General features: G+C 45.6%; 1 protein-coding gene across 7 annotated transcripts in view; it reads left to right on the top strand.

Moving 5' to 3' along the window:
• The window catches only part of LOC144587212 (uncharacterized), a 34,344-nt gene that overhangs the window by 3,921 nt on the left and 7,842 nt on the right, over nucleotides 1-22,581 (top strand). For 2 of the 7 annotated variants that reach the window (XM_078387056.1, XM_078387050.1), the window contains exons 1-2: nucleotides 9,067-9,151; nucleotides 16,516-16,593. The exons of 1 other annotated variant lie outside the window; for it this stretch is intronic. The gene's annotated coding sequence lies outside the window, so the exon portion shown is untranslated. Of the gene's footprint in view, nucleotides 1-9,060; nucleotides 9,152-12,970; nucleotides 13,119-16,515; nucleotides 16,594-22,581 lie in introns of those variants that run through there. 4 more of the 7 variants (XM_078387053.1, XM_078387052.1, XM_078387051.1 and 1 more) reach the window with 3 other exon arrangements.

The raw sequence follows: 22,581 nt of genomic DNA, 5'->3' as shown, positions 1-22,581 counted from the left end.
GACTCTTCGTGACCCCCACGGACCAGAGCACGCCAGGCCCTCCTGTCCTCCACTGCCTCCCGGAGTTGGGTCAAATTCATGTTGGTCGCTTCGATGACATTGTCCAGCCATCTCGTCCTCTGACATCCCCTTCTCCTCCTGCTTTCACACTTTCCTAACATCAGTGTCTTTTCCAGGGAGTCTTCTCTTCTCATGAGATGGCCAAAGTATTGAAGCCTCAGCTTCAGGATCTGTCCTTCCAGTAAAAACTCAGGGTTGATTTCCTTCAGAATGGATCGGTTTGTTCTCCTTGCAGTCCAGGGGACTCTCAAGAGTCTCCTCCAGCACCACAATTCAAAACCATCAATTCTTTGGCGGTCAGCCTTCTTCATGATCCAGGTCTCACTTCCATACATCACTACAGGAAAACCCATAGCTTTGACTACTCAGACTTTTGTTGGCAAGGTGATGTCTCTGCTTTTTGAGATGCTGTCTAGGTTTGTCATTGCTTTCCTCCCAAGAAGCAGGCCTCTTTTAATCTCGTGGCTGCTGTCACCATCTGCAGTGATCATGGAGCCCAAGAAAGTGAAATCTGTCACTGCCTCAATATCTTCCCCTTCTATTTGCCAGGAGATGATGGGACCCCACCCCAAATTTTTTTTATTCCTTTGATCTTTGTGTGTTATGTAGTTATAATAAAAATAATAAAATAATAAAAAATCTAAAGAACTGAGAGCTGAGCTACAAGCTAACTGATTTCTGAAGAATCTGAGAGATGTTGATTTTTTAGTAGGGTATGTGATTGCCAGAAGAAGGTGGGGTTAACCCACCTAGGTAGTGTTTCTTATTTTAATAGGGAGTAGTGTTCTTTTAGGGTCAGACTTCTTCAAGGGGCTTACGCTACACAATGTTGATGTTGACAGCAGCCACAAATTTAAAAGACTCCTGCTTCTGGGGAGGAAAGCAATGAAAAACCTTGACAGTATCTTAAAAAGCAAAGACATCAGTGGAGGACAGGAGGGCTTGGCGTGCTCTGGTCCGTGGGGGTCACAAAGAGTCGGACACGACTTAATGACTAAACAACAGCAACAAAATAGACTTAGCTGATGGGAACTCTACATGATCTGAGTCTTTCTTCCCCTAGAAGTGGAGACCTTGGGGAGCCTGAAGAAGAAGCTCCTCCCTCGGCCCTTTTCCATGACAGAGAGACTCTTCAGAGCCTTCCTGCCCTTCACCGCCCCCGTTGTTTCTGGCCTTCCCCCCCACACACACACACCATTCCTGCAGGAGGGGGGTGTGACAAACCCAGACCTACTGGGATCTGCCACACGTTAACTAAGCTGCCACCAACCATTCCCTATAAGAAGTCACACAGACCAGGGATGGATTTTTCAACAATAAAAGAATAAGGTTTATTTAAAACAACACACAGGGAAAATAAAATGATCAGGTGAATAAGATATAGTAACGTGGCTTAGTTTCACTCATACATACACACAGTTTGGTTCACACAGAACCCTTAACTTGAAGCACAGACCCTGAACCTATCAGTTCTGGCTAACCAACAGACACCTGAACCTATCAGGTTGGTACTCTGACACACAGTAGTACCCTGTCTGACACACAGACTCCCACACCAGCTTCTTCTTCCCAGCTGCTGCTTCGTCACATCCCAGCGTCTCAACTTCTCCACACACGCATCACATATATATACAGTACAGCCCCTCCTCCTGATGTCCCGCCTTCCACTCCCCATAGGTTGGAACTTTCCCTCCAAACCCATGACAGACAGGTAACATCAGTGCTGTATGTAACACCTCCCCTCTTTATAAGTTGTTTTGTAGGGGGAAAGCTAAGGTGCTTTTTCCCAAAAAACAACCTGGATAAAACACACAACAACAGTTATACATACCATATCATACTTACTTATACTTACATTCTAAGTTAACCATATCAATTAGGCATTTAAACATTTACCATATACATTACATCAATTTACCTTTATTCATACAAACCAAGTTCAAAAAACAGGTACATTTAACTTTTTGTCATCAATATATATACATAGTTCATGTTTCTTTCGCCGTCTTCATTCTTCAGGTCTTCTTGACAAGGCGTCAGCAACACAGTTCACTGACCCTCTGACCACCTTCACTTCAAAGTCATAGTCCTGTAGGTTTAAAGCCCACCTCATAAGTTTGCTATTGTGGGTTTTCATTGTCTTTAACCATTGCAGTGGTGAATGGTCAGTGCACAGAACAAAATGTCTTCCCCAGATGTAAGGCTTGGTCTTCTGGATCGCGTAGACTATGGCCAAACACTCCTTCTCCACGGTTGCCAAATGTCTCTCACCTTTTTGAAGTTTCCTACTCAGGTAGGACACTGGATGCTGGTCACCATTCTCATCCTCCTGGCACAGAACTGCTCCTACCCCGCTGTTAGACGCATCGGTGTAGATGATGAACTCCCGGTCGAAGTCTGGAGCACGCAACACTGGATAGTTGATTAACGCCTCCTTCAACCTCTGGAACGCCGCCTCACAGTCGCTGGTCCACGGGATGCGGTCATCAGCCTTCTTCCTCGTCAGATCGGTCAGCGGAGCCGCAATCTCGCTAAACCTCGGGATGAACTTTCTGTAGTAGCCCACCAACCCAAGAAATGATTTGACTTTTTTCTTGGTGTTGGGTCTGGGCCAATCACGAACAGCTTCTATTTTGGCCTCCAGGGGTTTTATCACTCCTCCCCCTACCATGTGACCCAAGTATTTTATTTCTGGGCTACCCAGCTGACACTTGCTGGCCTTTACTGTTAGCCCTGCTGCACTTAACCTCTGCAGCACTAATTCCAGGTGTATCAGGTGATCCTCCCAGGTATTACTGAAGATCCCTATGTCGTCAATGTAGGCCACTGTAAAGTCACTGAGCCCTGCCAAGGTCTGGTCCATCAGCCTTTGGAATGTGGCTGGTGCATTTCTGAGACCAAAGCTCAGGACTCGAAACTCATAGAGACCAAAAGGGCTGCAAAAGGCAGTCTTTTCTTGATCCCTGGGATCAATTCTTAATTGCCAATATCCCTTTACCAGGTCCAATGATGAGATGAACCGACAACCCCCTATGGTTTCAATCAGGTTGTCTAGCCTGGGCATTGGGTAGGCATCAGGAGTGGTTACACGGTTTAATTTCCTGTAATCGACACAAAACCTAATGCTCCCATCAGGCTTGTCCACAAGGACTATCGGAGAGGACCAAGGACTAGAAGAGGGGACGATTATGTTCTCCCTAAGCATCTCGTCCAGCTCCTTCCGCACCTTGTCCCTATAGGGTCCCGTTACTCGGTATGGGGATACTGCCTGCGGGGGTGCATCCCCTGTGTGGATCCGATGCATCACTCCCTTCACTATCCCCGGCTTGTTGGAAAACACCTGTTGATATTTACTAAGCAGCATTTTTAGTTCTTGCTGCTGGTCTTGGGTGAGTGCAGGACTGATCTTTACCTCCTCTGGGTTGTATTTTACTTCCCCTCTACCCTCCCAGAAGGGTAACTCAGCTTCCTCACTCTCAGCTGCTTTTATCGCAAATAGAACCCTCTGTTCCCCTCTGTAGTAGGGTTTTAGGGCATTCACATGAACCACCCTCCTTGCTTGGTTCTCCTCCTGCTCTATTAGGTAGTTCAGGTCTGACATCTTGGAAATGACCCTATATGGTCCTGCCCATTTGAGCTGCAGTTTGTTCTCTCTGCAGGGCCTAAGCCAAAGCACTTCCTCCCCTGGGTCAAAGTGCCTCTCTCTAGCTTTGTGGTCATACCATGTTTTCTGTCTGACCTTCTGAGCTTGCAGGTTTTCTGCTGCCAGCTCTAGATTTCTCTTTAGGTCATTCATCAAGGTGTCTATGTATGTCACAACGTCTTGTGGGTCATCCTGGGTGATCTGCTCCCAATTTTGTTTGATCAAATCAAGGGGCCCTTTCACCCTTCTCCCAAATAAAAGTTCAAATGGACTGAACCCGGTACTGGCTTGTGGCACTGATCGATAAGCAAACAAAAGGGATTGCAGCTTCTGGTCCCAATTGTTTGGATTCTCTGCCAAGTAAGCCCTAATCATGCGCATTAGAGTCCCATTGAACTTCTCAGTTAACCCATTACTTTCAGGATGATAAGCAGTGGTTTCCTTGTGCTTAATTCCACAGATTTGCCATAAGCGTTTCATGAGCTTTGATGTGAACGATGCGCCCAAATCTGTGATTATTTCTGAGGCAAATCCCATCCTGGACATATACCCCACCAAGGCATCTGCCACTGTGTTAGTTTCAATGTTAGTCAAGGGAATGGCTTCAGGGTACCTCGTGGCATGGTCCACAATGGTGAGAATGAACCTGTTCCCCCTCTTTGTGGCCTTGGGCAAAGGTCCCACAATATCCACCCCTATGCATTTGAACGGAGTGTCAATCACAGGCAAAGGGCACAACTTTGCTTTGGTCCTGTCGCGGTTATTCCCCTGCCTTTGACACACATCACATTGTTTACAGAACTCCCTGATCTGCTTTCCTATGTCAGGCCAGTAGAAATTCTGTGTGATTCTCTGCTGTGTTTTGTTCACCCCTAAGTGTGCAGCAAACATGTCAGAGTGCCCCCTTTGTAAGATCATGGGGCGATACTTTTCAGGTACCACCAGCTGACTTCTGATCCCATCTCCCCCTTTTGAGATATTCCTCAGGGTCTCTCTATATAAAATCCCCTTTTTCTCCAGAAATCTCACTGGGGTTTCAGGTGTTAGCTGGGCGTCAGTCACCTGTTCAAAACACTTCTGGAGAGTGGCGTCTGCCTTTTGCTCTTGTCCAAATCTGCTGTCTGTGGTTAAGGTTTCCACCACAGCTTCTGAACTCCCCCCACCTGCTTCCGTCTCTGGCTCATCATTACCCCCCTGAACTGTCCCCGTGGTGGCTTGTGAACGTGTAATCACTAGCACCCTTTTCACATGTTCGGCCAGGTCATTTCCCACGAGCACGGCTGCTGGCAGAGTCGATGAAATCGCTAGCCGCCAAACTCCCCTCCAGCCTTGAAAGTTGACAGGTACCTCCGCGACTGGCAGTGAGATTATCTGCCCCTCAATCCCTGCCACCTTCATGCTCTCATTTGGGATTACATATTCCCTAGGAATAATATCTGGATGGCACAGGGTCACCTGAGAACAAGTGTCCCGCAGCCCCCGATACTGACGGTCAAGTATTCCTACGTCCACCCCTGCTGTCTCAAACAACTGAGAATCTGTTCTCACCAGCAGGCAGCGCCTGACTTCTACAAGAGGACCATTTTCCTCAGCCTGATCAGCAGATGTAGCTGTTCCAGATTGAGTCGCCATGGCAACAGGCTCCCTCAGTGACAATGAGCCTTGCTCTTTCTGGACACAGAACACAGCTTTTGGCTTGGTTCCACTCGACTCCTGAGGCACATTTCCTTTTAGCTGCTTTAATTTCTCACACTCTGAGATTAGATGACCCTTTCCCTGACAGAAATAACATTTTCTGGTGTATTTTGAGTCTTTCTCATCTTGTTTTGGTTTTCCCTCCAAAATCTGAGGTCTTAGTTTCATGTCTGAGGGCTTCCCTTCACCATGGGCCCCTCCCCCTTGCTGGCTTTTCCCTGGTCCCTGAGAGTACTTGCTGTAGGTTTCTTTGGGTTTACCTACAGATTTCCCCTCACCCAAGGGCTTTCTTATTTGCGAAATAAAATCTGCGATCTCGGCTGCTTCTACCACAGATTTTGGTTTCCTTTCCCTCACCTGGAACTTCAATTCCCCATGCAGGACTGAATAGAACTGTTCCAGCGCTATCAAATCTTTAAGCTGTTGAAAGGTCTCTGTCCCCTCCTGAGATAGCCATTTCTCAAGCAGCCTCACCAATTGAGCCCCCACTTGGGTAAAAGTCTGCTCTGGTTTCTTGGTGAGGGACCTGAATCTTTGTCTCAGCTGTTCCGCATTTATCCCATGTCTTGCAAACACCAGTTTTTTAAACTCTGCAAAATCTTTCATCAGTTCCTCAGGCATCTCGGCATAGACCTCAGCCAGGCTACCACTGATTAAAGATCGCATGATGGTCATCTTCTCAGTTTCCCTCACTGAGAAGTCCACAAACGCTCTTTCCACTAGGGAAAAGAACACCTCAGGACAATCTCCCTTGTGGTACACAGGGAATTTCTTCAGGTCAGCCTTAGACAATTGGCCTCCCTCAGAATCCCTATTGTTATTATTGTTCTGATTCATCAGTTCCAATTTTCTTAATTCAAACGCCATTCTTTCTTTTTCCAGAGCAATTTTCTCTCTCTCCATTCTTTCTTCCCTCTCCATTCTCTCTCTCTCTCTCTCTAATTCAAATTGCCGTTGTTTCTCTCTTTCCTCCATTTCAAATTGCCTTTCTCTTTCCTCCCTTCTTTCTCTCTCTAATCTTTCCTCCACTTCAAATTGCCTCATCCTCAGTTCATGCTGTTGGGCTATGAGCAATTTTCTGAGCTCTGGGTTCTGTTCTCCCGTGCTGTCACCTTGCACTGAGCCAAATTCATCCTCAGAACCTTGGTCAACCTGGGGGTCTTTCACTTCACCCATTTCTGCCATCTGGCTTCGAGTCAAGGGCATAATTCCCCCTCAGAACAGGCTGCTTTAAAAAGTCAAGCCTCAAAATAAAACGACCACTTTTTTTTTCTTTTGCCTCAGAACCAGCTTTCTATAGATTGCTGCTGTTCTTCAGCACTACTGTAACTTGCAACAGTTGCGAGCCAGAGTCTACCCCCCTCTGCTGGGCCTCTCAGCAGACAAGCTAGCTCACTGCTATTTCACAGTTTTGCCTCAGCTTTTTCCCGCCAAAACAGGCTGCCTCAGAGCACCCTAATCTAGTCTCCCCAGTTGGCACGTTCTTCCACTAGCGCACCTCCCCGTGAGGTACACCTAGAAGATTACCTACGCGCCTCAGATTGTCCCTGACTAGACCCCCCTTGCTCTGGGCACACTTGCCAAGGCTTTGCTGGACCACTGGACAACTGGACCAGTCGTATCCCACCGCTGCCACCAATCAATGTGACAAACCCAGACCTACTGGGATCTGCCACACGTTAACTAAGCTGCCACCAACCATTCCCTATAAGAAGTCACACAGACCAGGGATGGATTTTTCACCAATAAAAGAATAAGGTTTATTTAAAACAACACACAGGGAAAATAAAATAATCAGGTGAATAAGATAAAGTAACGTGGCTTAGTTTCACTCATACATACACACAGTTTGGTTCACACAGAACCCTTAACTTGAAGCACAGACCCTGAACCTATCAGTTCTGGCTAACCAACAGACACCTGAACCTATCAGGTTGGTACTCTGACACACAGTAGTACCCTGTCTGACACACAGACTCCCACACCAGCTTCTTCTTCCCAGCTGCTGCTTCGTCACATCCCAGCGTCTCAACTTCTCCACACACGCATCACATATATATACAGTACAGCCCCTCCTCCTGATGTCCCGCCTTCCACTCCCCATAGGTTGGAACTTTCCCTCCAAACCCATGACAGACAGGGTTTGGAGGGCCAGATTGTTTCTGGCCTTCCCCCCCACACACACACACCATTCCTGCAGGAGGGGGGAAGGTGGAGGGAACCTAGAGCTACGAAGGCGGGGGGAAGGGCTCCTCCCCTGTACGCCGTTCGAATGGGAGCCGGAAGCGGGATCTACAGCGCCTGCCTCCTCCTCTTCCCCTTTGGCCGAAGAAGGTGCCTGGAGAGAAGACGGGCTCTTTTGGGGGGTGGGCGCCTCCTGGATCGGGACCTGGAAGGAGGTGGGCAACGGAGGGGCAGATCGTGGGCAGGGGTGCGTGAGATTTGCGGGGGGAGTTGAAAAGGCCAGTCTCTCTCTCTCTCTCTGTGTGTGTATACTCCCACCACCCCGCGCTTGGCGGCTTCCTTGTTGTGTTGCTTGTGTGAACACGACGGTCTTTTCCCCAGAAGGCGGGTGGAAGAGAAGCCGGAGAAACAGGGAGAGAGGGAAAGAGTTGGACTTTCCTCTTGGGATCTTTCTCCCGGGGAGGCTGGAAGGGAGGTCGGTCTCCCCGGAATGGGAGTTCTTTTGTCGGACGTGCCGTTCTTCTTCCTGCAGGGCCAAAACGGTTCTGGGCTTTTGGGTCTGGAAAGGCGCCATTCAAGGCCATTGGCTGTGCAAAAGACCTGCCCCCTCGGTCCTTCTTCTCCCTAGGTTTCCACTCTCCTGCGGCCTGCCCTCTCTTGGGATCCCCGAAAGGACCGAAATAATGGAGGGTCCCGCCAACCTAGTGGTTCGAAAGCATGCAAATGCGAGTAAATAAATAGGGACCACCTCGGTGGGAAGGTAAACAGCGTTCCGTGTCTAAAAATCACACTGGCCATGGCTTGAAGAGCGGGATGAGCGCCGCCCCCTAGAGATGGACACGACTGGACAAAAATTGTCAAGGGGAACCTTTACCTTTACCTTTACCCATGAGAACAGGGGGGCCCCGTCCGACTCTCGATCCCCTCCATCCATCGCACGGGCTTCTGGCTGTTTTTTAGAGGTTGGTTTTGTTGACCCTGCTTAGTGGAGCAACGGTTTGATGCTTTTTAAGGTTTCTAGACTTCCTGTTTTTCACTTTTAAATGTTGCCTTTTTAATGTTGTACATTAAACTGCCTTGAGGCCTTTTTAAAGAGAAAGGGAGGGGGTAAAAATATTTTAAATACATAGTGGGAGAAACGCTCTCTTCTAGGCTGCTGCTATCATCGCCGGTGCCAGCAGGAAGCATGATGGCTCCTGTTGCTCTCTGGTTCCCGGCTGTTGCCTTTCCCTCCCTGGGAACTGGTGTGTGTGTGTGTGTGTGTGTGGATTTGATCTCGGACCCTGGCTGGAGATGCGGCTGTCTGCCTGCTTTGGCATTTGTCTTGTTCTGCTGCCTGAAGATGGGACATAGAGAGATGGGGAGGGAGCTGCATTCGGTATAAGCATGAGGAAAACACCTCCCGCAAGGAAATGTTTTTGATTTGCTTTATCCACGAAGCCTCCAGGCTGATCTTTTCTCTTTTTCTTTTCTCGTAGGCAGAAGTGAGACGGAGGTGATTGCTCTTTGCTTTATTTTGGGACAAAAAAGGAAGAACCGAAATCCCACATCCCTCCCAACGTTTGCTAGGTCAGTGAGATTTCAAGAGGTGGCTGAAGTAGCCTTACCCCCCCCACACACACACGCTCTCTCTACTCTCAGTTTCCCTGGCCCGGCAGGGATTTGAATCCAGGCCTCCTGGTTTCCAGTCTGGTACTCCCTCCAGCAACACCACACTGCCTCTCTGAACATGTGCAAAGTGGTGGTGTTTTCGGGTATGGTTTTTGTTGCATTTTGTTTAGGGTGTTTTTTTTCAAAAACATCTCAATCCTGCTCACCAAAGGCAGGTCCTGTTGACAAGAGGCAAACCTTGGTTATCCTGATTTGGGGTGCGTGAGGGGTTCCCCTCCAAGCCTCCCTTCTTGTTTCCCCCAAGCCAGACTGGGGGGGTTTGCTTTGCACCCTCCACCTGTACTTCGGACTCTGATGATCATATTCTTTTTTTTCCTTTTTTTTTCCCCTTTTTTATTATATAAATCCATCCATATTGGTTTAACATCGTGTCACCAGGGTACAGCTTATAATCATTTGTAAAACAACTACTACACACATTATACTCCTAATCTATACAACATCCTTCTAACCATTGATAGAATAAGTCCCATGTTTGGTAATATTTTGTATCTTCTTTTCCTTTGATTTTCAGTGTTAGTCTGTCCATTTCGGCGCAGTCCAATATCTTTTTAATTATTTCTTGATCTGTAGGTGTTCCTTCATTTTTCCAGTACTGTGCATAAATAATCCTCGCCAGTTAGAATATGCAGTATTTATCAACACTTTCTGGTATTATACCTAACAGAAAGAGCTCTGGCCTAAAATCTACATTTTTTTTATGCTTTATCACAAGTCCACCAGAGGTGATAATAGGTTCCAATTTTTTAATAACATTTCCAACATTTACTTGACCTGTTAGAGTTCATCTTAGCTAATCTATCAGAAGGTAAATGCCATCTATAAAACATTGTATATAGATTCTCTTTATAAGATGTTGCCATTGTCATCTTATAGTTTCTAGACCACAGCCCTTGCCATTTTTCTAAGTCAATATTGTACCCAAATTTTTTTGCCCATTGAACCATTGTTTCTTTGACCTGTTCATCCTCCATTTTCCAATTTAGAAGGTATTTATATACTTTCCTAATTAATTTGCCATCTGATGTTAACATTATTTGGTCAAAAGTTGTCTGTTCTTTATAAAAATCGTACATTTTTAGGTCTCGTTCATATCTTGATTGTATTTGCATTATAGACCACCACGATGCATCTAACCCCTGGTCTATAAGGTCTTGTTTTGGCTTTAATTGCCTGTCTTTGTCTAAAATATCTGTATAAGTCAAAAGTTTTCTGACATTCAAAAGGTTGGGATGAACAAATGCTTCTATGGGTGAGACCCATCCTGGTATTTTCGTGTACATTTTCATTTTTATTTTTTCTCATATTATATACAAGGAGTTTCTAATATAATGGTTTTGAAAATACCTATGAGATTTGGCTTTCTGATACTATAAAAAGGCATGCCAACCCAACTGTAGATCATGTCCTTCTAAATACAGAAGTCTCTTGTTTTTCAGGCTAATCCATTCTTTAAGCCAAGTTAGAGCAGATGATTGGTAATATAAGGTCCAGTCCGGTAGACCAAATCCTCCGTTTTCCTTGGATTCTTGGAGCATTTTTAGTTTGATTCTGGCTTTCTTCCCTTGCCAAATATATTGTAGTATCACTTTGTTTAGATCGTCAAAATATTTCTTCTCTATTTTCACTGGCACTGTTTGGAACAAGAAAAGTAGCTTTGACAAAATGTTCATTTTGATTGTTGCAATTCTTCCTAACAGTGATAGTTGTAAGTTTTTCCATTTTTCTAGATCTATTTTTATTTGGTTAAATAGTTTCATATAATTATCTTCTTTTATAGTTACACATCTAGCAGTTAAATATATTCCTAGGTACTTAACTTTTTTAACTGTTTGTATTCTGACATCTTTGAGAGTTGATTTTTTTGCTTGGCTGTTAAGTTTTTCACTATAACTTTAGTTTTTTCTTTATTTATCTTCAATCCTGCTACTTTCCCAAATTCATCGATTTTGTCCAGTAGTCTCAATGTTGTTTCCAATGGGTCTTCCAATATAAACACCAAGTCGTCTGCAAATGCTTGTAGCTTGTAGCTCTCGTCCTTTATTTTGGTACCTTTAATCTCTGGGTCGTTCCTCACATTCCTATTTAATACCTCCAGAGTTAATATAAATAGCAATGGAGAGAGCGGACATCCTTTTCTTGTGCCTTTTTCATATTAATATTATCTGTCAGTTCACCATTTACCATTACTTTAGCTATTTGTTCATTGTAGATTGTCTCAATTACATTTGTAAAGTTTTTGCCAAAATCCATAGCTTTTATTTGCTGTATCATAAAATGCCAGTTCACATTGTCAAAGGCTTTTTGGGCATCCATCATATTCTTAACAGGGGGCATCATTCCTGTCCCCACCTTCTCCTTCAATGGGAGGATAGACAAAGGCTGAATCCAAAGGAGACGGGGGGGGGCTTCCAACTGGGTTCCCCTGATGTCTGAGCCTTGGGTGGCTCAGACATCAGGGGAACGCAGTGTCCTTCTGGACCCAGCGCTGTCAATGGAGAACCAGGTGGCACCCGCGGTCTGATCCACCTACTTCCCTCTTAGACGGATGGTGCAGCTGGGCCCTTGCCTGGATGCAATTGTGACTCCCCGGATGGGTCCACACACAGGGAGTCTCAAGATTAGGCTACCGTAATCCTCTTTCTGTGGGCCTTCCCTTGAGGCTAACACCGGCCGATGCAAGAGGGTCTCCTCTGTCCACCGCTCTCCCCCTCTGGTCGTCTCCTCTGGGAAGGCAATTCCACACCCCCGCGTGGGAGAAGGTTCTTCCATTCTACATTCTTTCTTTCCCCCTCTGTTGTTTCCGTCCGCTCTTCCTTCTCTTTCGGCTCCATCCTCTACTGTCCCATTTGCTCCAGTGGAAAGGTTTCCTGGCAGAGCGAGGGTTCCTTCCGTTTCTGGCTCTTCTGTTGGTATCATCCTCCTCTCCCAGATACAAATCCACAGGTTGTCCATCCAGAAACCTTCCCACCCTTCTAGCAATAGCTTTCTCTCTTCACCTCTACCGTTCTGGCCTCCACTCCTCTCTCTTTCTCTCTCTCTCTGCTTCTGGTCCTTCAGACTCCTCGTCTCCTTCCTTTACTCTTCCCCTCATGTCCGATGGGGATCTCCCCTTTCCTCCTTTGTCCCCTTTCCCCTCTTCGCTGGCTTGGACTCCCTCCACTTTCTTTAGGCGAAGTGTAAGATCCTCTTGCCCCCTTTCACCCACAGGGCTCTTGTGAGTCTCTTCTTCCCCCTTTAGGGATCCTGAAGAAGGAACTGAAGAAGCCCCTTCTGCCTTGGGGAACTTTGGAAAGGGAAAATCAAATGAAAGAGCCAATGATTAATCTCAAGGAGCGCAGGGCTTTTTAATCCGTAGATTGACCTCAAGGTTGCCTTGACAGACCCACAGACTGGCTGGTAGGTCTCCTCCATGTGGGATGAGCAAGGGATTGATTCCAAATTAAGGAATTAAAAAGGATGTAAGAAAGGGAGTGGAACATTTCAGCCTGGATTCCCAAGTCTCCCAGTTTGGAGAGATCCTTTTGGAGCTCTTCACAATCCCTTCTCGTCTTCACCACCCGGAAAAAGTTGCCTGTCATCTGCAAACTTGGCCACTTCATTGCTTATCCTTGTCTCCAGGACTTTGATGATCTCTGAAGGCACACTGCTCTTCACCTCCCTCCATGGTGGAAATTTGCCCACTGACACTCCTCTGTATTCCCTGGTTCTCCACAGATTCTCAATCTATCAGAGGACCTGCCCTCTTATCCCCTGACACTGGAGTTTTCTCAGCAGGCTTTGGTGAGGGACCACATCAAACGCCTTCTCAAAATCAAGATACTCAATATCCACTGATTTGCCCGCATCCACATGCTTCTAAAAGGTTTGTGACGCAAGACTTGACAAGTCATGTTGATTCTCCTTCACCAAGGCTTGTTCTTCTGTGTGTTTTAAGATTTTATCTTGGATGAGGCTGTCTGCTGTCTTCCCTGGAACAGATGTTAGGCTAACCGGTCTGTGGTTTCCCGCGATCCTTCCCTCCTTCCCTTTTTAAAGATTACCGTGACATGTGCTGTCCTCCAATCCTCTGGCACTGTGGCTGTTTGGTTACGGACCAAGCCCGCTTCCCAATATTTTAGCTCCAGCAAGAGGTCAGACAAGACGCAACTAGAGACTTCTCTTAAAGGCAGAGAAGAACCCGAAAATACAGTGTACAGGAACTTTATACCATAAAAAAAGAGTCATAAAGTTCTACAAACTCACTAGCTAAAATCTACTTAATATTTGGATCCTACACCTAACACGGTATAAACGTGCGGAAAACAAACAAGTGAGTCCCTTGTAGATATTTGGGGTGTGCACACCTCCCCTTGATGACCTTCCTGTAGGATTCCCCTGCACTGTCTGGAAGAAAGGGTATTCCAACTTCCTTTTCTTATTGATACATTTAGGTTACCAAGCAGGGCCCAGATGTATGGACTTCAGCTTCTGTCTCCCTGCTGAGTTTTATGTTTCAAATATTTTGGGGTGCTCCAACCCTGGAGGCTTTCAAGAAAAACTTAGCTCCTCACCTGGCAGATCTGCTTGGACTATATTCCTGCCTTGAGCAGGAGGCACTGGAAATAGCTGGTTGTAAGGCAGTGCTGGAAGAGGGCCTTGATGTCTTCTGGGAATATCTGCTGGATGAGTATCAGGGTGTCCTTTACCGGTACCTTAGTGAACAGGGATACTACATCAAAACTGACCAGTCTATCCCCAGGGTTGAGTTTTAGGGTGCTGATCTTGCTTATGAAATGCCCTGAGTCCTCTATCATTTCATCCTCTTTTATCTCTTTATCTAAATCTTTTTATCATTCTCCGATAATTTACTCTTAACATTTTCTTTAATATAAGCTTCTATGTCTTCTTTCGCTACACTATTAACTTTGTATAAACTTTGATAGAATTCCTGTATAATCTTTAGTTTTTCTTTCATTAAACTACAGTTTTTTCCTGTTTTATCTTTAATCACTCTAATTATATTTTTTGCTTTTTTAGTTTGAACAATTCTAGCTAAAAGTTTTGAAATTTTATTACTATATTCAAAAAAATTCCTCCTGGTGTATATCAAGTCCCTCTGGACCCTTTCTAACTCTAAACCTTCTAATTCCTTTCTTTTAGCTTGTATCTCTAGTAATTTTTTTGTTATTTCTATCTATAAAATGTTTACTTTCTAAATCCTTTGATGATTCTTCAATTCTTTTTACATTTTCTTCTCTCAATTTTTTTAATCTACAGGATTCTCTTATGGCAATTCCTCTCATAACTGCTTTCATAGTGTCCCATAACACTCCTATTTTATTCCCACCTGCTTTATTAAATGACCATATTTCCAGCCATTCTTTCTTAATTTTATCTACCACCTCTGTATGCTGAAAAATATTGGAGTCTATTCTCCATCTCCTGGCTTCTCTGTAATCTTTCTTAACTTCCATTTCCATCACCATCAACGCATGATCTGTTATTTTTATCACATTAATATTCGTGTCTACTACTTTTGAAATTAAGTTTTGTGATATAAACATAAAATCTATTCTAGAATAACTATTATGTACAGCAGAATAATGGGGGTCTCCGTAGAAAGATGTTCCCACTCGCTCCCCCTCACACACTCCTCGGGGAGTGGGTCCCGGGAGGGGCCTTTCCGTTCCTCTCTGTTCCTTCTGTGGGGAGGGTGTGTTTGTGTGTTTCTGTGTGTGTTTCTGTGTGTGTGTGTGTGTGTGTGTGCAAGCCCCCCTTTTGTGTGTCTGTTTTTCCCTCTGAGGCTCCTCAGGCTCTCTTCCCCCTCCCCTCCTTTGTTGTGGGGTTTTCCCCTCCTCCCCCCGGGACCCCCTCCAACCGAAGTCTGAGCGGGACCCCCCTCCCCCCCAGGAAACCCCTTTTGTTCAAAAGCTTTGGGGGGAAGTTCCTGGAAAGCCCCGAGTGGGAAATGGGGGGCCTTTTTTGGGGGGAGAAGGAGGGCTGCAAGGGGTGGGAGGAGGACGAGGGGGGGTCCAGAGACTGGAGGGAGGGATGTGGATGATGAGGATGATATTTTCTTTCTATGCGGCCCATCTGGCAGCCAAGGGGGTTGATGCCCCTGCAAAGGAGGGAAGTTCCTGGTCCACGAACCAGGCCCTGACCTGAATCCTCTTCCCACCCAGAGCAATGGGGGCAGGAGAGCCCCTGGGGGGGTAGGGAGGGGCTGGGACCCCTCTGTGGGTGTGTGGGTTTGTGGGTGTGGGGATTCTTCTGTGAGGTTTGCTGCTGCTGATCTCAGGAAATTGTCTGAATCTCCTCTTGGCTTCCATGAAGAGAATTTCTTAGAGGCAGGAAATTCAGTCATTCTTAATTCGCTTAGAATTCATGCATGCATTCATTCATTCAAAATTACTTTCCTCCTCTTTGCTTGTTTATGTCTTAACTGTTTTCGTTGGCGCCAGGGGACGGTGGTCGGCTGGACGGCCGGACCTTGGGGCTGAACAGGCTGAGCGAAGGGCCTCCTGGAAGGTCTTAAAAAACAGACAGAAGTTGTGTGTCATCATCACACAGGTGGTGCCGGACCACCACATTCTTCTGGATAGCCTCCTTCCGGTTTTTCATGGCTCTGTGAAATAGTACGGGGAATTAATGGAAACCTGAAACATTCCACAGGGTGAAGGTTGGTGGGGGTTGAACAGGGTGACAAAACGCAACGTTACATCCCAGAAGCTGACTCCCTTTTTCATCAAGGGACCACTCCTCCCCCAGAAACAAAGCCATGGTCAGGGCTGTAAAGGGTAATGAGCAGAAGAGGGTCTCCCGCAGAGTCCAAGCGTCCCCAACCTTGGGCCTCCAGATGTTCTTGGACTGCAGTTCCCAGAAGCCTTCACGACCCGCTCTGCTAGCCAGGATTTCTGGGAGTGGAAGTCCAAGAACATCTGGAAGCCCAAGGTTGGGGGAGACCCCTTGCTGTAGGCCCTCTGGACGCCTCCCTTTGTTGGTGGTCAACCTTCAGCGTCCCTTTGCTCTCTCAGGCTTGGTCTCCTTTTTCCTGCTGGCAAGGCCGACACGAGATTGTGCAGCAGTTTTGGGCTATTTCCTGGCTTTTGGGATAGTGGGTATAGAAACACACAACCGTGCCCCCCCCCTGCATTCATAAACAGGAGGGTATTTTTTAAAGAATTGAATTCTCCAGATTGTCAAAAACACAAGGGGAAGTTTTTGGTTTTGTCCAATCAAGAAGCCTTCAGAATGATTTGTTTTTTTTCTTCTCTCCCAAGGACGGGGTGAGACTCAGCTGATGCTCTCCTGAGTTTTCTCTGGATGAAAAGAGAAATCCAAAGCCCCCCTTAAAGCAGGTAAGGTCTCTCATTCTTTGAGATCAGGTGCAACACTGTGTTTGTTTATTTATTAAACGATAACCCTATGATTAGCAGGATGCGAGATGTTGTAAAGCTGACATCAGTATGTCAGAGAATTTTAGCCCAATCGCAGGAAGCATCAGGAGCGTTTGGAGGGCGCCTTCCACCAGATCTACTCGTTTATATCCACATCAGCCGATGAAAAATTGCATTGTTCTCTTACACCTTCCATTGTCTGCTGATACAGGATGACTTCCCAGTTTTCTTGATTAGTTGCATGCTAACTCTACTTGAGTTAACAAATTTTGACCCCATGACAGTATCAAAACGGTGACATGAAATCCCCATATGCTGTGAGACTGTTCTGTCAACTTCATTCTGTCGTCTATTAAGTAACTTCCGACCAGCCCAGTTTTGGAGGCCTCTGGTTTGTGAAAGCAAGCACCCACTGTGAGTTTCGTGGCTAAGTGGGGGTTTGAACCCGGGTTGTGTGAGTCCCAATTTTACTGCCTACAGCAGTGCTTCTCTGAACATGTGCAGAGTGTTTTTCTTTTGGTTCCCAATCCTGCTTGGCTCAACCCTGTCGACACCAAGAGCAGGTGCTGTCGGCGAGATTCCAACCCTGGACAGCCTGACATGCCCCCCCCCCCCGAATTTCTCCTTTCCTCTTTTGTGATTGAAGAGGGTGAAGTGACTCCTGCATGTCGGGATTGTTGGAGAGGGAATGACGGAAGACAGCCTTCTTCTTCTTCTGGCTTCTCTGCAAGAGTAGATCTTTTTCCAATCCATGGAGTCTTTTTGGTCAGTTCCAGTTGACTCATTGATTGATTGGGGAGAATCCGTTACAGTTTTTGCAGGATTGATGTTGTCCTAAGAGAACACCTGCTAGCTTTCTTCCTGTATCTCTTCGGTTTCTTCCTGCGGCGACCAAGGCAGGGTTTCCCTGGCCAAACTGCCCTTGAAAAGAAGGGAAAGCTGGAGACCCAAGGAGGTGGGAGGCGTGCGGCGTGCCATCTCTTCCTCAAGAAGGAAGTAGACTGATCTTTTCCAATCCTCTGGCCACTGTTGAGTGGCATATTGAATGTAGCACCTTAACAGCGTCATCTTTTAAGATTTTAAATAGTTCCACTGGAATGCCATCACCTCCACTGGCCTTGTTGTTAGACAAGCTTTCTAAGGCCCATTTGACTTCACTCTCCAGGATGTCTGGCTCAAGGTCAGCAGCCACACTATCTGGGTTGTCCGAGATATCCAAATCTTTCTGGGATAGTTCCTCTGTGTGTTCTTGCCACCTCTTCTTGATGTCTTCTGCTTCTGTGAAGTCTCTCCCATTTTTGTCCTTTATCGTGTTCATCTTTGCACAAAATGTTCCTTTAATATCTCCAATTTTCTTGAACAGATCTCTGGTTTTTCCTTTTCTATTCTTTTCCTCTATTTCTTTGCATTGTTCATTTAAGAAGGTCCTCTTTTCTTGCTATTCTTTAGAAGTCTGCATTCAATTTTCTGTAACTTTCCCTGTCTCCCTTGCATTTGTTTCCCTTCTCTTCTCTGCTATTTCTAAGGCCTCGTTGGACAGACACTTTGCTTTCTTGCATTTCATTTTCTTTGGGATGGTTTTTGTTGCTGCCTCCTGTACAATGTTACGAGCCTCTATCCAAAGTTCTTCAGGCACTCTGTCCACCAAATCGAGTTCCTTAAATGTTGGGAAATGGTTCTGCAGCAGCAGAAAAGAGAGTTTATTACTGTATGTAGCTATATCTATAAGTCTATGTACTCTCCATATATCTATAGGCAACAGGAAGAAGCATATTTCCTCATTTCCTACTGCATTGTAATAGGATAGGTTTTGCTGTATAAGCTGTTTGATAGGCTGAAACTGCTGAAAGTAGGCGTTCTTATAGGCAATAAATCACTCTGACAGTGGCTGGAGAGAGCTGAGCTGATAAAGCTGAGGGAGAAACCGAAAGAGAAATTGGAAGAACACTGCAGAGAGAAGCTGTGAGGCAGTTCAGTTTTCTCCCCAGCTAAGAGAAAGAACAGTCTCTCCCCAGCAAACTGAAAGAGCTAAACAAAGCGAAGTCTTCTGTTTTTGGGAGTCATTTATTTTTCAGCACACACTTCTTCGAGCCGGCCTCGCAATACTTAAATCTGATGGTTGTTGTGGGTTTTTCGGGCTCTTTGGCCATGTTCTGAAGGTTGTTCTTCCTAACGTTTCACCAGTCTCTGTGGCTGGCATCTTCAGAGGACAGCACTTTGTGCTCTGGTGTAGTTGGCTTGGGAGTGTAGTATTTATGGCTGTGAGATGTTGTAAAGCTTACATCAATATATCAGAGAATTTTAGCCCAATCACAGGAAGCATCAGAAGCGTTTGGAAGGTGCCTTCCACCAGATCTACTCGTTTATATCCACATTTTGTCTTTTTCTGTAGATGGGTGATTAGTGTGTCTTGTGGATGTATTGTGATAATGAGAGGAGATTATCTGTCGCTGTGGTTGATGGGTGTCATTAGCTGGTCTTTTCTGTGTAGTAATCCCCTGTCCTTGTGGCTGGGTGGAGTTCATTGACCTTTTGCATGCTGTATTTTTGAGATCTGGGAGCCAAGTTTTGTTGAGTTTCAAACTTTCCTCTTTTTTTGTTGAAGTTCTGCTGGTGCTTGTGGATTTCAATGGCTTCCCTGTGCAGTCTGACGTAATGATTGCTGGTGTTGTCCAGTATTTCAGTATTTTGAAATAGAATTTCATGTCCAGTGTGTTTTAGGGCATGTTCAGCTACTGCAGATTTTTCTGGTTGTTTTAGTCTGCAGTGTCTCTTGTGTTCTTTGATTCTGATTTGGATGCTTCGTTTTGTGGTTCCAATATATACCTGGACACAACTACAAGGTATCCGGTATACTCCTGCGGTGGTGAGGGGTCTCTTCTGTCCTTTGCTGACTGTAACATTTGTTGTATTTTTGTGGTAGGCTTGAATACTGTTTGTAGGTTGTGTTTTTTCAAAAGTTTCCCCATGCGGTCCGTGACCCCTTTGATGTATGGCAGAAATACTTTATTTGTGGGTGGCTGTTTTTCTTCTTCTGTTCGGTGTTGTTTTCTTGGTTTGATGGCTCTTTTGATTTCATTTTTGGAGTAGCCATTTGCCTGTAGGTCCCAATTCAGATGGTTGAGTTCAGTGCTGAGAAACTGAGCTTTACAGTTCCGATTTGCATGGTCTATCAGTGTTTTGATTATGCCCCTTTTTTGCTGTGGGTGGTGGTTGGCGTTTTTGTGTAGGTACCGGTCTGTGTGGGTGGGTTTTCTGTAGACCTTGTGTCCCAGTCGGAGGTCAGTTTTGCGTAGGACCATGACGTCTAGGAATGGGAGTTCGCCCTCTATTTCTTTTTCCATGGTGAATTGTATATTTGGGTGGATGCTGTTGAGATGATTGAGAAATTCTTCCAATTTTTCTTCACCGTGACTCCAAATTGCAAATGTGTCATCCACATATCGGAACCAGACTGTGGGTGCGAGGGGTGCCGAAGCCAGGGCCAGTTTTTCAAAATTCTCCGTTGTAGAAGTTTGCTATAACCAGGCTGAGGGGGCTGCCCATGGCCACTCCATCTGTTTGTTCGTAGAATTCATTATCCCACTGGAAATAGCTGGTCGTTAGGCAGTGTTGGAAGAGGGGCTTGATGTCTTCTGGAAATATCTGCTGGATGAGTGTCTTGTCCCAAGATTCCCTTGAGGGAATCTTGTCCCAATCTTGACTTCTCTTTTGGCTGATAGTGATGTGTAGGCCTAGTAGTTCTTTGTCTGTGGAGTCCAGTTTTTTGCAGGTTGTGTGGATTCTTTCCTGTAGGAGGACTTTGCACTTGACCGTGACCAGGTATGATCTTGCAAAAAAGAGGGGGGAAATGGTTTAAAGTCTTAAATCTTCCATTAAATCTGGTCTTCATTTCCACTGTGCATTCATAAGGGATTTGGTTTAGATTATACCTGACTAGCCCAGTCGTTTTTCCTGCTCTCTTCAGTTTAAGCTTGAATTTTACTATGAGAGGCTGATGATCAGAGCCACAATTGGCTCCAGGTCTTGTTTTTGCTGACTGTATAGAGCTTCTCCATTTTTGCTGCAGAGAATATAATCAATCTGATTATGGTATTGCCCATCTGGTGATTTCCATGTGTAGAGTTGCCTCTTCTGTTGTTGGGAAACGGTGTTTATGATGACCAGCTTGTTCTCTTGGCAAAACTCTATTAGCCGTTGCCCTGCTTCGTTTTGAACTCCAAGGCCAGACTTTCCTGTTGTTCCTTTTATCTCTTGACTCCCTACTTTAGCATTCCAGTCCCCTAGAATGAGAAGAACATCTTTCTTTAGTGTCAGTTCTAGAAGGTGTTGTAAATCTTCATTGTTGTTTAGTCGTTTAGTCGTGTCCGACTCTTCGTGACCCCATGGACCAGAGCACGCCAGGCCGTCCTTCCACTGCCTCCCGGAGCTGGGCCAAATTCATGTTGGTCACTTCGATGACACTATCCAACCATCTAATCCTCTGTCGTCCCCTTCTCCACTTGCCCTCACACTTTCCTAACACCAGGGTCTTTTCCAGGGAGTCCTCTCTTCTCATGAGATGGCCAAAATATTGGAGCTCCACCTGTCCTTCCAGTGAGCACTCAGGCTTGATTTCCTTTAGAATGGATCGGTTTGTTCTCTTTGCAGTCCAGGGGACTCTCAAGAGTCTCCTCCAGCACTACAATTCAAAAGCATCAGTTCTTTGGCGGTCAGCTTTCTTTATGATCCAGCTCTCACTTCCGTACATCACTACAGGAAAAACCATAGCTTTGACTATTCTGACTTTTGTTGGCAAGGTGATGTGTCTGCTTTTTAAGATGCTGGCGAGGTTTGTCATCGCTTTATTTATTTTATTTATTTATTTTTTTACCCCGCCCCTCTAGACAACGTCTACTCGGGGCGGCTAAGAAGAGAAGGCGTCTTTTAATTTCGAGGCTGCTGTCACCTTCTGCAGTGATCATGGAGCCCAAGAAAGTAAAATCTGTCACTACCTCCATATCTTCCCCTTCTATTTGCCAGGAGGTGATGGGACCAGTGGCCATGATCTTAGTATTTTTGATGTTGAGCTTCAGACCATAGAAGTCTTCATAGAACTGGTCAATTTCAGTCTCCTCAGCATTAGTGGTTAGTGCATAAACCTGGATTATTGTGATGTTGAAAGGTCTGCCTTGGATTCATATTGAAATCATTCTATCACTTTTGACATTGTATCCCATTACAGCTTTTCCCACTCTTGTTGACTATGAGGGCTGTTACAGTAACGTTGACATCACCTGTCCGTCACTGCTGAAGCTGTATGTCATCTGCCAATAGCGTGACGGAAGGTGGGACTTAAGGGGTGGAGCTAGTGTATATAAGGGGAGTGAATGGTGTGAGTGCTTTAGATAGGGACGAGATAGGGACCAGATAGGGTTATGCTAGGAAGGTTAGGGCTTGAAGATATTGTGAAGTAAGAACTGTGCTATCTAGTGAGGGTCTGTGAGAGAGTGTGTGTGAGTCTTACAGTGATTGCCTTATTATTATTTTTATTCAAGTGATTTACTATTCCCTTTGTTCTTTTATCTTAAAATCATACATTAGCCTGAAGTATTATTTGAGGGAATGGTTGGTGGCAGCGTGAATTAAGAGTGAGTGAGTGTGACGTAATAGTGCCTTTGTGACTCATGAGGAGGCTGTTACAAGGGCTACTCCATTTCTTCTACGGCATTCTTGTCCACAATAGTAGATATGATAATCATCTGAATTGAATTCACCCATTCCTGTCCATTTTAGTTCACTGACGCCCAGGATGTCAATGTTTATTCTTGCCATCTCCTGTTTGACCACCTCCAGCTTCCCAAGGTTCATAGATCTTACATTCCATGTTCCTATGCAGTATTCTTCTTTGCAGCATCGGACTTTCCTTTCCCTTCCAGGCCCGTCCACAGTTGAGCGTCCTTTCGACTT

The sequence above is a fragment of the Pogona vitticeps genome, chromosome 2 (genome assembly GCF_051106095.1).
Source record: "Pogona vitticeps strain Pit_001003342236 chromosome 2, PviZW2.1, whole genome shotgun sequence".
In the NCBI taxonomy this organism is placed as follows: Eukaryota; Metazoa; Chordata; class Lepidosauria; order Squamata; family Agamidae; genus Pogona; species Pogona vitticeps.
The sequence above is the reverse complement of the archived record's forward strand: the minus strand, read 5'-3'. Positions and strand labels throughout refer to the sequence as shown.